General features: G+C 38.6%; 3 non-coding genes across 3 annotated transcripts; all 3 read right to left on the bottom strand.

Moving 5' to 3' along the window:
• Positions 1–4,367: 4,367 nt before the first annotated feature.
• Positions 4,368–4,439, bottom strand: TRNAA-AGC (transfer RNA alanine (anticodon AGC)). Its single transcript has one exon. It is a non-coding gene; the product is annotated as a tRNA-Ala (tRNA).
• Positions 4,440–9,794: 5,355 nt separating this feature from the next.
• TRNAA-CGC (transfer RNA alanine (anticodon CGC)) lies at positions 9,795–9,866 on the bottom strand. The gene has a single exon. It is a non-coding gene; the product is annotated as a tRNA-Ala (tRNA).
• A 5,220-nt stretch (positions 9,867–15,086) lies between these two features.
• On the bottom strand, positions 15,087–15,159 carry TRNAK-UUU (transfer RNA lysine (anticodon UUU)). Its single transcript has one exon. It is a non-coding gene; the product is annotated as a tRNA-Lys (tRNA).
• Between the last annotated feature and the right edge of the window lie 1,033 nt (positions 15,160–16,192).

A 16,192-nucleotide genomic window follows, 5' to 3' on the forward strand; every position in this document is an offset into this window, starting at 1 on the left:
CATGAAAGTGGAGATTGGGGAGGGGGATGCACCCATAAACCAAGGAATACCAAAGATGGTCAGCAAACCATCAGAAGCTACAGGAGAGGCATAAGAAGATTCTCCCTCATAATCCTCAGAAGGAACTACCCTGCCAACACCTTGATTTTGGATTTCTAGCCTCCAGAATCATGAGATGATAAACTTCTATGGTTTAAACCATGTAGTTTGTGTTATTTTGTTACAGTAGCACTAGGCATCATCCTCTGAGTATGAGCTAAGTTTTTTCCTAAATTTTGCCCCGAACTTAACTGAAGACAATTTATTTTAAAAAGAGTTGAGAACTATATTCAATTTTCTATGATAAACCATAATGGAAAACAATATATATAAAACAATATGTATATATATACATTCTTATGTAATATATATATATTTCTATATAGATATCTGAATCACTTTGCTGTACAGCAGTAATTAACAAAACATTGTAAATCAACTGTATTTCAATAAAAATTAAAATAAAAAGAGAACCAATGAATAAGGGGTGATGGGAGGTAAGTGTGAGAAGGGCTCAAGTACACTAACTAAAAAGCTGAACAAAAATTACTATAAATTTTTTATAGATATACATACATGTAGTAAAAGATTAAAATGCAGATTGGAAAGATACTAATGGACTTCAGGATGGTGGTTACTTTTATGGAGAGAGGAAGGGGAATGGGAAGTGAGGGGTGAGGCTTCAACCATACTTCTAAATTATTTCCTTAGGGAAAAAAGAAGATCTGGGTAAAGGGTACATGACATCTATCATAATATTCTCTGTATTTATGCTTTACTATTTCATAATTAATTTTAAGTTGAATAAAATAAAATATATTTGCATAAACTTTCACATTATCGTATTAGAAAAATAACAAAAGTAAAAGTAAAGATTAGTGCACTTGCAAAGCCCCAAGTATTCACATATTTGCTTTACATGTAGTAGAGCCTCTTCCCTTAACAGATATTGCCAGAATTTCTATAGTTTCTAGAAAATAACAGAGCAGAGACATAATCTTTGCCATTAAGTAGCTAAAATGTTAGTTGACAAAACAAAATGTATCTATGGGTAATGATACTGTAGCTTTACCTAGGCCACATGGAAATGGGTTTTCCCTGAAGCATAGTGACATAAGTAAAGGCAAGCCTTCCAACATTTTATGTCAAACATACCAGAAAACTAATACAAGGGGAAAAAATAAAGGCAATGACTTGGAATAGCAATCTAAAGTTTCCTCACTTTGTGAAACAACCATTCAAAATAACTTAGAATTTACCCTAAAAGAAAAGTTCGGGGGAAAAAAGTAGTAGGACCCCTTAAGGATTAAGCACAGGAAGTTCTATGTGAGCAAATTAGCTCTCCCCTATATAACTTTTTTCTGTCTCTTCAGTTTATTTTCATTTTTAACTTTTATTGGTGAATAGCTTATTTAGAATACCAAAAGATATGAATATTGCATTTTTTATGCACCTAGCACATTTGTTACTTTGTTCATTACTAGAAAGTTAATCCTTTTTTTGCCATTTGGTAGCAACTGTGAAATAGCTATTCCAACCCCCTTATCCAACCCTCCTCTCCTTTGATCACCTCACACTCTATGAATTCAAAAAATGATCATCAGATTGCCTTCCCTGAATGTTTAAAATCTCCCAGATTTACAACATTTTCCTGAGGTCCTGTTGTCTAGAATGCACTCGGTGCTTTGTGACCACCTAGAGGGGTGGGATAGGGATGGTGAGAGGGAAGGGATATGGGGATATATGTATACGTATAGCTGATTCACTTTGTTATACAGCAGAAACTAACACAACAATGTAATGCAATTATACTCCAATAAAGATGTTAAAAAAAAAAAGCCTTCCATTATAAAGTCTTAGCCCCAAGTTATCAGTATCAACTCCCCTTTTTCATGAGGAAATTTTATTTCAGAAAATGTAGTGTCTTTCCTGCTTCAAGTCTAGGTCAGAGCCATCTCAAACTACTGATAGATATCCCTGAATTTAAATTTTGGGGTGGGGGGAAGCTTAGAGTATATTTGTTCTGTCCTGGAAGGCACTGAATTATTAAGTGATCTACACTCTTCCCAGTGACCAGCTCTGCAAACACAGGGATCTCAGGAAGTAACAGTTTTCATTTCACAGTCCTTGAACAACTGTGGTAAGATAAAAGAGAGAGAGAGGTGTTTCTCTTTACTTAGCAGAATGGTAATGTGAAATTAAGTTATATCCCATGGATCACCCCTGTCTGCCCTTGACTTGGCCAGTCTGGGGGCTGCTCCTGTATCTGTGACTACCTCAGTCACCAGTGGTGTTTCTAGATAAGCTTAGACTAACTGAGAAAGGGATAAGCCTGCAGGTATACCTCTCTTATGCCTCCTCCTACCTTTGTGGATATTTTGAGATAATTTAAATAGAGAATTTCTAGACCAGTGGTTCTCAACCTTAGCTGCATATTCAAATCACCTAGGGGGATTTTTAAAACGCTAGTGTCCATTCCACACTCCAGACAAGTTAAACTAGAATCTCTCAGAGCGGGATCCAGGCATCAGAAAATTTTAGAGCTCTCCAGGTGACTCCAATGTGCAGCCAAGTTGTAGAACCACCGCTTCACTTTTAAAGAAATTTGTGGGCTCAGGGAAACTGTATTGATTTCATCTTTCCCTCCCATCACCCAGTACACACTTTACCTACCAGATAAAATAATTTAGTTAGGACACTGTTCTTGGATTGCACCTAAAACTTTTTTATTGGTTAAATTAAGGTGAGTCTTTTCATGTGGTTTGGAATAGAGAAATCTTAAAAACAATCTTTGATGAAGTTGATCATAGTCTGGTGACATGAAGTGACAAAAAAATCAGGTGGTAAGTCATAATTACAACTCGAAACTGGTTCCTAGGTAGAACTGTTGGTATCTCACCACTACTAGACTTGAGTGTGGGTAATATGGCATATTGAAAATGGGAGGAACAAGAAAGGATAAAGTCTGTGAACTATTTCCTTATTAACCGCTCAGCTGGTAGATGCTATGGCTAGTATTTTAAGTTTGTTCAAAGTGTTCTAATATCTTTAGAGCTATACCAGAGTTAAACTATTGTAGATCTGTAATAAATATTGGCAAGACCAATTGTTCAATACATGACAGCACAGGATGATTTAGCTAATAGAATGCAAGCTTCAGCGCACCACACTTTCAAAGGCCCATTTTAAGACCCATACTTTAATTTTGTGGTTTTTCTTAAATAGTCAAGAGGCACAAGCACTAGATCCACCCATGAATGACAGACCAAATCATTAAAGAGTCCAACATAAAGGATCGCAGCCATTATTATTTTTTAACACTGGGCTCTTGTACCTCTAAGAATTTGGTACATTCCATCCCCTAAGGTTCAGGAGCCCTTAACTACAGCCAGGCAAGGGACGCCTGGAGCTGCTGGAGGCCTTGCTGAGAAATAAACGAAACAACAAAAAACTGTTTTCTAAATTTCCTTCCCTTGCTAATGTGACAAGGTGTCACAAATTGGAAGTTGAGACAAAAGCACCAAGATACAGGAGATGCTGCATTCCAAAGGGGAATAGCACTTCAACAAAACACACAAAGGAGCTAGCCAAAGAAAGTCCTTACCCACATGAATGGTGTAAAAGGGCTAGGTTTAGAAAGAGAAGTGGATTTTTGGAGAGAATTAAAGTCAGTAACTTTAGAATCAGTGAGGCAAATTCAGAGGTTACAAAAGAGATCAGTATAGAAGGAATGAAATCCACAGCGATGTGAACGCTGCGAGCTCTGGCAAAACGCACTGAGGGGGAAACATGTCTGCGTCGAAATGTTTCTACTTCACTCCTTTGTGTTCGATTTCTGAGAGAACTGTCACGTTTTAAGAAGCGAAATTTACCCAATACTTTCACAGCCTCTGGCCTGGGAAAAGCGTATTTTCTTTCTAGGGGAGCTTCCCGTGAAATCCATCTTTCTTATTGAGCCTCAGAGTATGAAACCAGAGACAGAAGCTCAGCCTACCGTCCCATCTCCCGTTCGAAACCCCGCAGCAAAATTAAGTGAAAATACTAATCCGTTCGCAAATCTTCCATTTAGAGTTTACATGAATAACTGTCATTTTGTTTTTTCATGGAACAGGGACTAAAGTCACTCTTGATTTCACTTTGTGGAAGACCATCTCTAATCCCTGCTGAGGATGGAAAGGAATAAAATTTTTAAACGGAAAGGTTACTATCATAACCCAAGCAAACTGTTAAGTACCTGGAGGCAAGATGGTTAATCTTCAGATTCTACAGGAATGGGCTGTGATCGTAAGGCAGAAGAGAATTGTTTCCGGAGCTAGGAAACAAAAGGTTGGAGATGCTGGGGATCGAACCCGGGACCTCATGCATGCTAAGCATGCGCTCTACCACTGAGCTACATCCCCATCGCGCTTGAAAGCTGTTTTCTAAACTACCTTCATGAAATAAAACAAATTTACATTTTTAAAACAAAATTATTTTGTTCTTTTCTAAACGATACAATTCTCACCCGCTATTTTATAGAACTCTGTTACCAAGGAATTCCTATTAACCTGTATCTTGCAGACATTCAGTGACTGATGAGAATACACTGATCTCGGAAATCTGAGTAGGAAACAGTCTCACAGACTCTCCTTTTCTGAGTGCTTGTCTCGTTTGCCAAAAGATATGTGGAACAAAGGAAAATTCCTTACAGGAAGGATAAGAAAAATACTTTGCCAATGACTGTCTTTGATTATGAAACCTACCAATCTATCCCCAATTCCCCTCCCCAATTCTGCACCCTAGTCCCGGACTCCAGAAACCGCTATGTAACTATTAGAAAACAAGGAGCCAATGAAGGTATTTCTGATAGAAAAATAAATTCCTTCCACTCTTAGGAACTGGGAGGGCTAAAGGGTAAAGATGTTGGATTGCTTCCTAAGGCCTCTGATCCTCATTTTATCCAAAGAATACAAATCAAATCCAAGGAATACGAATCCTCGGATCTTGTTCTGATTCTTTGGAAAGAAAAGCCAGGAAGTAAGAAACGTGTTACTTTTAAGATTGAGGCAAAACCTCTGCTTCCGGGTTGCTTTATTTTTTCTGGAGAGGGAGTGATCCTTTGGAATTCAGATCACTCTCAACAAGGGTCTCAACAAATCAAGAAGGTTTTATCCCTGCCTAGTTCTGGGAAGTCCCCAGATATAGTAACCTGTGAGCAAACCTGGAAGAATGAATAAGAATGTCAAATAGAAAGGAAACGAAAACTGAGGATACAACAGGCATACAGGAGTGGAACTGTATGTAGTTCAGAACGGTTTGAGTTGGGAGGTGCAAGGTGGAGATGAAGGCAGAGAAATCAGCTTGACCAAGATGACACCTGCATTTCTCATCTTTTCACCTTGCTAAGAGAACCTAAATTTTATTCATGTAGTAGAGATGGTGGTCCCAGACAGTTTACATAAAACATGAGTCATCTAAAGTAATTATGGTTTTTCCATTTCTTTTTGCCAGGGATTGTTTTAATGGTAGATTCATGACCCTCTGATGGATAAGTTACACTAGGCAATCAGCCTAAAATCTTCGGATTTTTTTCAGGATAAAAAGAGAAACATGTGAGGAGAGCCACACATCTTAATTTAGCATTGCTATTTGATTTTCAAATAGTAGTCTGCAAGCTTGAGAGAAACATAAAAATTGTATATTTTTTGTAAATAATGATTATTCCTTTAAGAGAAATGTTAAAAAGGCTTGCTGTGAATATTAGTTATCTATTGGTGAATAATACTCCAAAATGTACAGGGTTAAAAAAAATAATATTTATTATCTCAGATTCTGTGGGTCAGGAACTCCAGTGTGGCTTGGCTGGGTAATTCTGGCACCAGGTGTCTCTTGAAGTTGAACTCAGGGTGTCTACTGTGCATGCAGTGCTCTGAAGGTTGGACTGCGTCTGGAGGATCTGCTTCCAAGATGGCTCATTCACATGTGGGTAGGAAGCCTCAGTTCCCCCTCATGTCTTGGTGACTGACTCAAGTGGGAGAAGACTGCACAAGGGTGTGATTACCAGGAGGTAAGGATCATAGGGGGTCTTCTTGAAGGTTAGCTAAGACACTGTGTAATCCTTAATTGTATATCAGTACTTATTACAATACCCAGTGTAAGTAAATATTTGAATCATTTTTAAAATGTAAATGAATGGATGGATAGAGAGATGGATGTTTGCATAAATGAATAAACAGGAGAATATTTTCAGTGGCTACTTAGGAAATTTTAAAAGTGAGAAATCATGAAATTTGGCTTCAATCCTCTCAATTCCATTCAAAGAAATGGAAAATGTATAAAAATGTATAACTTATCAAAGCTAACATAAAAAGTTATAGAAAATCTGATTTAATATATTGCCATTTAAAAAACTGAATTGGGAATTGAAGCAAAATTTCCATAAAATTTGATTTCCAGTCTGAGATCAATTTACTGGCATGTTCTATGAAATCGTAAAGGAAGCATTAACCTCTGTGTTGTACAAAATATTCTGAAAAACTATAAATTATTTTAGGAGATTAGTATAATACTGATACCAAAACCCAGTGGAGAAAATACAAGAAGGAAAAATTATAGGACCATTTCACTATAAGTACAGAGACAAAAACGTATAAAAAACTAGCAAACAGACTTCCAGTTTCTGGTTCCATATATAAGAGGCTGGGAAGTCACCACTCCATTCTATCAAGAAGGAAAAAGCTGAGCAGACTGAAAAATCAGCACCTCTTCTTGAATCTATAAGAGAGGTGTGGACACAGGGCAAACGGCTGCCCCCAAGAATGGAGAGATAGACAGGTGAATAAAGGGAGTGATGACTTACCTGAGCAGTGACTCACAAGTGGAAACCACAGGAAGAACCAAAACCTGAACTGTAATTGATAAATTGCTTAAGGATCCATGTAAGCAAGTCTGATAGTTAAAAACTCCAGGGACCCTGAGTCATGGCCAGGGCAGGGTGGAGGTGGCATCCCCACAGTTCTGCGAGTTTTACCCCTAGGAGTTTGACCAGATTCTCATATTAAATATGCAAATATTGGGGGGAAATTCCTTCATGCTTCCAGCAGAGTGGGGAGAAGAGGAACCCTGTTGAAATATGCCAGAGCACTCTGTTCTTAACAAGGCCTGCCTACTAAAGAATCTATTTAACCAGACCCTAACTTGCTGGGGTTTTGTCAGAGCCTAATTGTCCTGAAGGAAGGGAAATACTCAGTTCCAGCTGGCTCTAGACTTTCACATGAGAGAGGGAAAAACCCAACTCCAGTATACTCTAGCTATGTTGTCCCACCTAAGTCGGGGCATTTGCGGGGGCGGGGGGTACGACTGAGAAACAGTTGTGAAGTTCACGACCCAGAGGTAAAAGATCATTAAAAGACTGAGACTTAATCATTGGACTAGAGAAAGCTTCTCCTTCCCCAACATCTCACCACTACATTACTAAAGTTCTATATATCCTTTTATCAAGTAAACCAGGTCAGGCTATACAGAAAAAATTACACAACATATCAAAAGGCAAAAAACAATTTGAAAAGGCAGAACCAGAAGAGAACCAGACATTGCAGGGATGTTGGAATTATTAGACCAGAAATTTAAAACAACTATGACTAATATGCTAAAGGATCTAATGAATAAAGTAGATAGTATGCAAGAACAGATAGGCAATGTAAGGAGAAAGATGAAAATCCTAAAATAAACAATGGAAAAAGAAATGCGAAAGATTAAAAACACAGTAATAGAAGGAAGAATGCCTTTGTTAGGTTTATTAGTAGAGTGGACATAAGTAAGGAAAGACTCTGAACTTGAGGCTATATCAATAGAAACCTCCAAAACTGAAAAACAAAGAAAACAAAGGCTAGGGAAAAAAAAAAAGAACAGAATACCCAAGGACTCTAGGACAAGCACAAAAAATATAACATATGTGTAATGGGAATACCAGAAGGAAAAGAAAGAGGGAAAGGAGCAGAATATTTGAAACAATAATGACTGAGAATTTCCCCAAACTAATGTCAGACAGCAAACCACAGATCTAGGAAGTTCAGAGAGTGCCAAGAAGGATAAATGAAAAAAGAAACAAACAGAAAACTATATATAAGCATATCATTTTCAAACTACAGAAGATCAAATAGAAAGAAATTACTCCTGAAAGAAGTCAGAGGAAAAACAAAACAAAACATCTAGCCTATAGAGGAACCAAGGTAAGAATTACATTTCACTTCTACTAAGAAACCATGAAAACAAGAATAGATTAGAGTGAAATATTTCAAGTGTTGAGAGAAAAAACCACAGCCTAGAATTCTGTACCCTGCAAAATTTCAAAAGTGAGGGAGAAATAAAAAATTTCTCAAACAAAAATGGAGGGAATGTGTTCCCTGTAGACCAGTCTTGCAAGACATGTTAAATGAAGTTTTTTAGAGACAAGGAGAATAATATAGGTCAGAAAGTCAAATCTTCATAAGGAAAGGAAGAATATCAAAGAAGGATATGGGAAGGTAAATAAAAACTTTTATTTTCCTTAGTTGATCTCACAGATAACGGTTTGTTCAAAATTATAATAGCAACAATGTATTTGGTTATATGGTTATACAAATATTGTATATATACTTATGTATGCTTATATATAACTGAAATAAATGATAGCAATGATACAATAGCTAGGAGGGAGGAAAAGTAGGATTTTTTTTATTACAAGGGTATTTACACTACCTGTGAAGAAGTATAGGGTTATTGGAAGGTGAACTTGGATTAATTGTAAATGTATACCACAAACTCTAGAGGGACCACTAAAAGAAGTTAAAGAATTATAACTGATAAGCTAAGAAAGGAGAAAAAAAGGTTTTTGTGGTTCCTCAAAAAATTAAAAATAGAACTACCATATGATGCAGCAATTTCACATCTGGGTATACATTATTAATATTGTGATTTATAATAAGAAATGTATATTTGGCCTTCAGCCCTGCTGCTGGCACAGAGCTCCTAAAATCCTTAGAATTTCCTAAGTGAAGAGAGAGACAAAGGTGTTTTTGTTATGTTAATGAGGTGAGCTTTGGCCTGCTTCTAGAGTTAGGGGCTGGTTGCTAGGAGAACAGTCATGCTATTAAGGGTGCCTTCCATTTCCACAGGCTATTCCTAACCTTTACTATATTTCCAGACCTCCTGTACTGGACTGTGACCAGTTTTTCTGCACAGAAACGTTGAGTAATGCCAAAGATGCAGTGAGAAATAAAATGGTAACTAGGTTAGTAACTATGCATAAAGAAATTCCTCTATGGTCATAGGGTGTACCCTTGAATACTGATGTGCAACTACCACATCAATACTAAAAACATGCTACCTTCTCCTCCCCTTAAAAAAAAATTACTGAGATATTTTATTTTTACTGATTATTTTCCAGTGGATAGTGGGAATGGATAGGACCTCCTTTAATTGAGCTAAATAAATCTTTGATATGCAGCTGTATTCCCTTTTCCTGGGTGCATTCGTAGGATGAATTTACTTGTGAATTGTCCCTTTGGCTTTGTACTACTCACTGCGTAATAAGACACCCCAAGGAAGTTTCCAGGAAGCAGGGGAAATGGCGGTGGTTATTTAACAAAACGGAAGAGAAATAAGCACATAGATGGAAAATAGCTCGATTTAAAGGGAATGATAATGGGAGAAAAATGAGAAAGAGCTAGACTATTTTATTTAATAATGTAAGGCCAAAGGCTGAATTTGACAGCAACGAAAACGAGAGGACCTACTGGAGATGCCGGGGATCGAACCCGGGGCCTCATACATGCGAAGCATGCGCTCTACCACTGAGCTACATCCCCTCCTGGAGGTCAGTCGCCGGGCAGCATTCCTGTCCCTTTAAAATCTCAAAGCGTTGTGCACAATTTTGGGTTTTTTTGTTTCCAACTAGAGAGTAGCCGTCATTGAAGACGAATTACATCTAAAGCCTCTTTCGGATTATATCCAAGTAGCCCCCTTCCGAGACCCGCCGACAACATCCAACTCGTATTGTTACTGAGAACAGAGCCCAATTTTAGCAGCTTCAGCACAATTATTCTTATTTTAGTAGTTTCAGCACAATTGTTTTTTCTCCCGTTAGTCAAATCGAACCCCCGGTGGAAAGAACTGAGGGATTTTTCAGGACCCTTTGAAAAATGGTCTACGAGCCAAAACAAAGGCTCATGGAAAATGAGACCCAATTTTTTTGCAGAGTAAGTTGAATGGTCAAATGAATCTTTGGAGCTGCGTCTTCCAACTTGATCCCGCTTGGAGGAAAAAAAAAAAAGAAAATTGTCCAGATAGATGAAATGTGAAAATCCTGCCCTCATATTTGTCCCCAGAGGCAACGGCTTGTCCCACAGAGACCTTCGAGTCCTCCTGACCACAGATAACCGGAGTGGTTATCTGTGAACTTTGGGTTCATAAAGAATCTTAGATTTAAAGAAGCCCGCATTCCTTTGTTTCCCCCTTTCCTTTATCCAGGGGCCAGCTTCTCGTTCCGCAGGCTACTTTACCCCGTGGAAGAATGAACGTGGACAAGACCTCCTAAACCAGCATCCGGGTCCGGAGCGCTTCTGCACCCGCAGCCCCGCTGCACTACTACAATCTACTGAAAAGGCTTTTCTGACCCCAGACCCAGATGCAGTGATTTTTGTCTCTCACTTCAGAAGTCATACAGCAGAGAACAGAAACTCTTCAAAAGTGAAAATGGCAACACCAAAGGCACGATTCATGATGATAAATTGGACTTCATTAAAATTAAAAATTACTGCTGCTCTGAGAAAGACACTGTTAAGCCATGGGCTGGGAGAAAATATTTGCAAAACACGAATCTGATAAAGGGATGGTATCTAAAATATACAAAGAACTCTTAAAACTCAACAAGAAAATGAAAAGCCGATTATAAATCAGGCAACGTATCGGAACAGATACCTCATCAAAGAAGAAACATAGATGACAGATAACCATATAAAATGATGCTCTACATCGTACATCATCAGGGAATTGTAAATTAAAGCAACAATGAGATACTACTACACACCTATTGGAATAGCCAAAATTCAGAACACTGACAATACCAAATGCTAGGGAGTTGTACGAACCCTACTCCATTAGTTTCCCTCAGATATCTACCTACCCACAGTTTTCTGCCCTCAAAAGCCTTTAAAACCCTTTTCCTTTATCTCATCACTTCTCTACAAATTTATTTTTCTTTCCTAAGACACTATATAAGCTCAGGGCTAACTACCCCTTTGAGTCATTTATCATTGAATCCTCCCATGTGTATGCATGATGCATGCATTAATAAACTTTTGTTTCTCTGTTGTTAATCTGTTTTTTGTCGCTTTAATTTGCACAGTTCCAATCAACGAAGTTAAGACGGGTAGAGGAAAAGATGTTTTTTCCCCTCTTCTACACTACTTTATCATCCTAAATCCCAGATTGAGAATATTGAAGAGCCAACAGCCAACCAATGAGGGAAAATATACAATGTGCCTTTATTGTTTAAGCCACTGAGATTTTGTGGATGTTTTCTTTTACATCATGATCAAGCCTATGCTGAGTGACACGGGGAAATTATGCCTTTTGTTATATGAATAGCAATTTTATTTTCCCAGTCTGAATTTTTCATTGAATTTGCTTGTGTATTTTTACAGGAGGCTTTGTTTTGTTCTGTTTTACTCTATTATTGTTCAAATAAACATATTTATTGCAGAAAATTTGGAAAGTAAGAAAAGGATAAAACTACTAAACAAACTCTACCTATACTCTTACCACTCTTTCAGAAGCTCTCTTGAAAAATCAAATTTGTTAAAATTTTCCTTTAAATAATTTTGGAAATTTTTTTTTTTTTTTTTTTTTTTAGCGGTACGCGGGCCTGTCACTGTTGTGGCCTCTCTCGTTGCGGAGCACATGCTCTGGACGCGCAGGCTCAGCGGCCATGGCTCACGGGCCCAGCCACTCCGCGGCATGTGGGATCTTCGCGGACCGGGGCACGAACCCGTGTGCCCTACATCGGCAGGCGGACGTTCAACCACTGCGCCACCAGGTAAGCCCTAATTTTGGATTTTTGAATCACAATTGATTCAATAGCCTTCCCCACTCCAAAGTTATTAAAAATTTCACATGTGTTTTTGAAGTACTAGTAAGTTTTGTTTTCATAAATCTCAAACACCATTTAGAATTCATCCTGCTGTGAGTTGTGGGATATGGAGTCAAAACTTTTTTTCCAGGTAACTACCCAGCTTTTGCCACACCAATTATTAAATAGTCCATTTTTATCCATAATGGGGGATTATAACCCATTGTGCTCAGTAATTACCGTCAGAAATAAAGTATGGATACATAGTATTTGAATTGTGCAATTTATCTAACAGACACACATAGAACTCCTGATGAGAACAGAGTTCCCTCATAATGAAAATAGCATTATACCAATTAGAAGACTCTAAAGCCCAACTAATATCCTTTGTTTTACTCTCCTCCCTTCTTTTTTTTCCCTGAAAGATATTGTAACTCTCTTTCTTTTCAAATGTGTATCTGAATTTCCTTTCAGATGACAATTTTATCTTGTTTATGATAAAGTTCTTTGTTGAAAATATGTACATCTGAATCTCTTTTCAAATATATATTTTATCGTTTTACTGTGACACACTGTTTTCAAAGCATATACGTACTTGAATAGCTTTTTAAAAATATATATCAACCTTTTGAAGTTGACTTTCTTGTGAACAGAAGGATCTCTCTCCCCAGTGGCTCTCAAAGTAATTTCTTGAAAACTGAGGGATTCAGAGTCTTGTGGAAATGTGACCACTGACTTAGAAATTTTAAATATGGCTTTCTGTATACAGGAAGTAATGGGGGGAATATCCACTGGCAGAAATATCCAATGGCATGTTTCCTCTCAAGTCTTAACACATGCATTTTTATGAGCGAATGATTTGGGTAGAAGACAATCTCTGTCACTCACAGGAAAACATATATTAGTCTTTAGGTATAGGAAAGATAAAGGATGGTAAAAGGATATTAAATATTAGCACTTTATCAGAAAGAATTCAGGTAACCTTACATAGTGGCAACTTACCAGTATTTGCACATAGCCGCTCCTGGACTGTAGTTCTCAATAAGTTCCCAAATAAAACTGAAACTCATAGCTCCCGCATTGTGCATTTTTATTTCAGTTGAACCATGTTGACTGGAAAAAAAAAAAAACACAATGTGAGAGTTGTGAGTTAAGTTTTATTTGGGGCAAAGTGAGGACTATAGCCCAGGAGACAGTGTCTCAGATAGCTCTGAGGAACGGCTCCGAAGACGTAGGGGGGAAGGTCAGTATTATATAAGATTCTGGTGCAGGGGGTACGTGCAGTTAAGCACACATTTTGGCAGAGGCTTGCTGATGTCACCGTTAATGATTTTAGTGCTTTTCTAGATATGACAAGATGTAAGAATTTGGGCTCATAAAATCTCCTGAAAATATCTAACTATTTGAAGGCCTGTTGTGCCAGTTTTTCCCAGAGCACAGAGTGCCTCATTTCTGATCTCCACTGCAAACTCCTTTCAGGGTGTGTTGAAGGTCAGTGGCTGCAGTGGCTAGTGATTTAGTCCTTGTAGAGACAGATGGCAAGTGCCAATTTTTAGTTGGCACGCCTCACAAATATGAGTGAAATTTTGCATATAGATTTTGAGTTGAGTTACAAAACTGCTCTAATTTGCACATCTATATATTTTCTTCTGTTTATTCAAATGCATTAATCCTTAGAACTCTGCTGTCCAATATGGTAGCCACTAGTACATGTGATTCTTGAGTAATTGAAATATGACCAGTCCAACTTGAGATGTACTGTAACTGTAAAGTACACAGCAGATTTCAAAGACTTAGTAAGAAAAAAAAAAGAATGTAAATGATCTAGGTAATATGCCTTTATATGGATTATTTATTGAGATGATAATATTTTAGATATACTGAATTAAATAAAATGTTATTAACTTCACTTGTTTCTTTTTACTTTTTTCAATGTGACTACTAGAAAATTTAAAATTATATATGTGGTTGGCATTTGTGCCTCATATTATATTGGGCAGTGCTTCCCAATTTACCGTGCTTTTGCTTATATCAGGAATGTACAAGACCCCACTTGGAATCCAGTTTGCTTCCGTCACAATGTAATGATTTACCAGGGACAATGGACATGATCCTAGTTATGCTTTACACCAAGACGCAGAGGCAAATTAAAGTCAGCCCAATTTCCCCACCCCACACATTTCTCTCCCTCATTGAGGCCTGTCACTTTTCTGTTTCCTATTCCTTATTCTGGCAGTCAGATGAATCTATTGGACAAACTGAAAGACAAGTTCTTCCCGACAAATGGGGTCCTTCCAAGTTCAAAATCTACTTCATGGGATTTCTGTGAACATGAACAAAACTCTCCTATGGTCAGAAGCGGGCAAAAAGGAGATGAGATACCAATCACCTCACCTAGATTTCTAAGCATTTCCCGGGATTTCTAAGGAAGTTCAAGGAACATTATACTAGAGTCCAAGATTAGTCTAGCTTAATACACCTTTTTTTCTGGGAATACCGTTAATGAGTTCCCAATCTTCAAATCACAATAAGCCCTTTTACATTCTCACTCTACATACTGTCTCTCTTTTCCATAATAATAAAACCCCTCCCAATCACAGATTGCTGCAGAGTTGCCATCTTAGGGATCACTGTGGTTGCCAAATATCTCCACAAGACTCCAGCTTAAATTTTCTTAAACAGGCATCTTAATCATGTTCAAACCCAAGCTACTACTCGTTCCAAGCTCGACCTAACGCCCACAAAGCAAAAACACAACAGACTGCCAAGAGGTATAAGGGGATTCATTCTTCTCCGCACACATTCCACAATCGAAAGCCCCACCCCAACCCCCTTCTCCTGTCTACTTGGGCGAAGGTATGAAACATTTAGGATTAATCTGCTTGCCTCTGGCAGTTCATAGCCCAGAACAGGGACTTTTTTTTTTTTTTTTAATGTTAGGAAAGAAAAGCTCATTTTCCGCCCGAACAGGGACTTGAACCCTGGACCCTCAGATTAAAAGTCTGATGCTCTACCGACTGAGCTACCCGGGCCCACAGACAGCCGCTTCTCTTACAGCCTAGAAAAGGTAAGTTCGTTAGGTTGGTTTCAATTTTGAGTTCTCAAAGCGTTAAAAAATAAGTCGCCGGCACAAGTACCTCACATACTCAAGACAAAAGCAGCCGGCGGATCTCACTTCTACACTAACTAGCTGCCACCACAACAGGCAACACGTTTGAAACAATTTGACTTCCCTCAAAAATCCAGCGCTCTGAGGAGCTACCTCAGCTATTGAAAGAGCCCCACGATGCTCTCAAAAGCCAACAGTTTGGGTAAAAATGAGGAGGATCTTCTTGTGGGACAAAAGTTTGCTGCTCACTTCCCTAAAATCACGGAAAGCCAACATTTTCTTGTACCTATAGGATGCAAAGAAGAGAGGTGGAGCTTGGACACGTCCTTCCTACCCATCTACCCAAATCCTATTCATGTTTAGAGATTCATATTCAAGCCCTCTTCGCCCTACTTCGCTAACTCCAACCTCGCCTCCTCCCTCTTCCCATTCACGCACTGCTTCGCCTTTCCGCTCTGGTCCACTCTGCCAGCTCCTGCGTGAGATCTTCCCAATAACTCAGTCCACTCCATCCAGGTTCCGGGTTGTTGACACTCCAGTCAGGGTTTCCCAAACCTGCCAGATTTTGAGTCTGCGGAGCTTTCTAATAGTATAAATTACTGTCCGGCCTCTTCTAAATATGCTTTCGGACTTCATCCAAAATTCATATCTGGATTACCTGTCGGACAAAATAGGCGGAAAGTGGTTTTGCGCCTGACTGCCTGAGGTGTGAGACGCTCTCTAGGCATACAAGGTGCTAGTTCCTTTCCCAGCCCACACGTTTCCCCGCTCTCTCACATTCCGGAGAGAATTCCGTCCGAAAGAGGTTGTGTATTGTTTCCTCCTCCCTCTTTCCTCCTTCTGTCTTTCAAAACAGAACCTCAGTAAGGAAAGCAGTTGCCGGGTCCCGACCGAGTTGCTGCCCTAGGTTTGCTAGACACTCTCTGTCGCTCTGCATTTCTTGGTAGGTTTTGTAA

Source organism: Delphinus delphis, chromosome 10 (assembly GCF_949987515.2).
Source record: "Delphinus delphis chromosome 10, mDelDel1.2, whole genome shotgun sequence".
Lineage (NCBI taxonomy): Eukaryota > Metazoa > Chordata > Mammalia > Artiodactyla > Delphinidae > Delphinus > Delphinus delphis.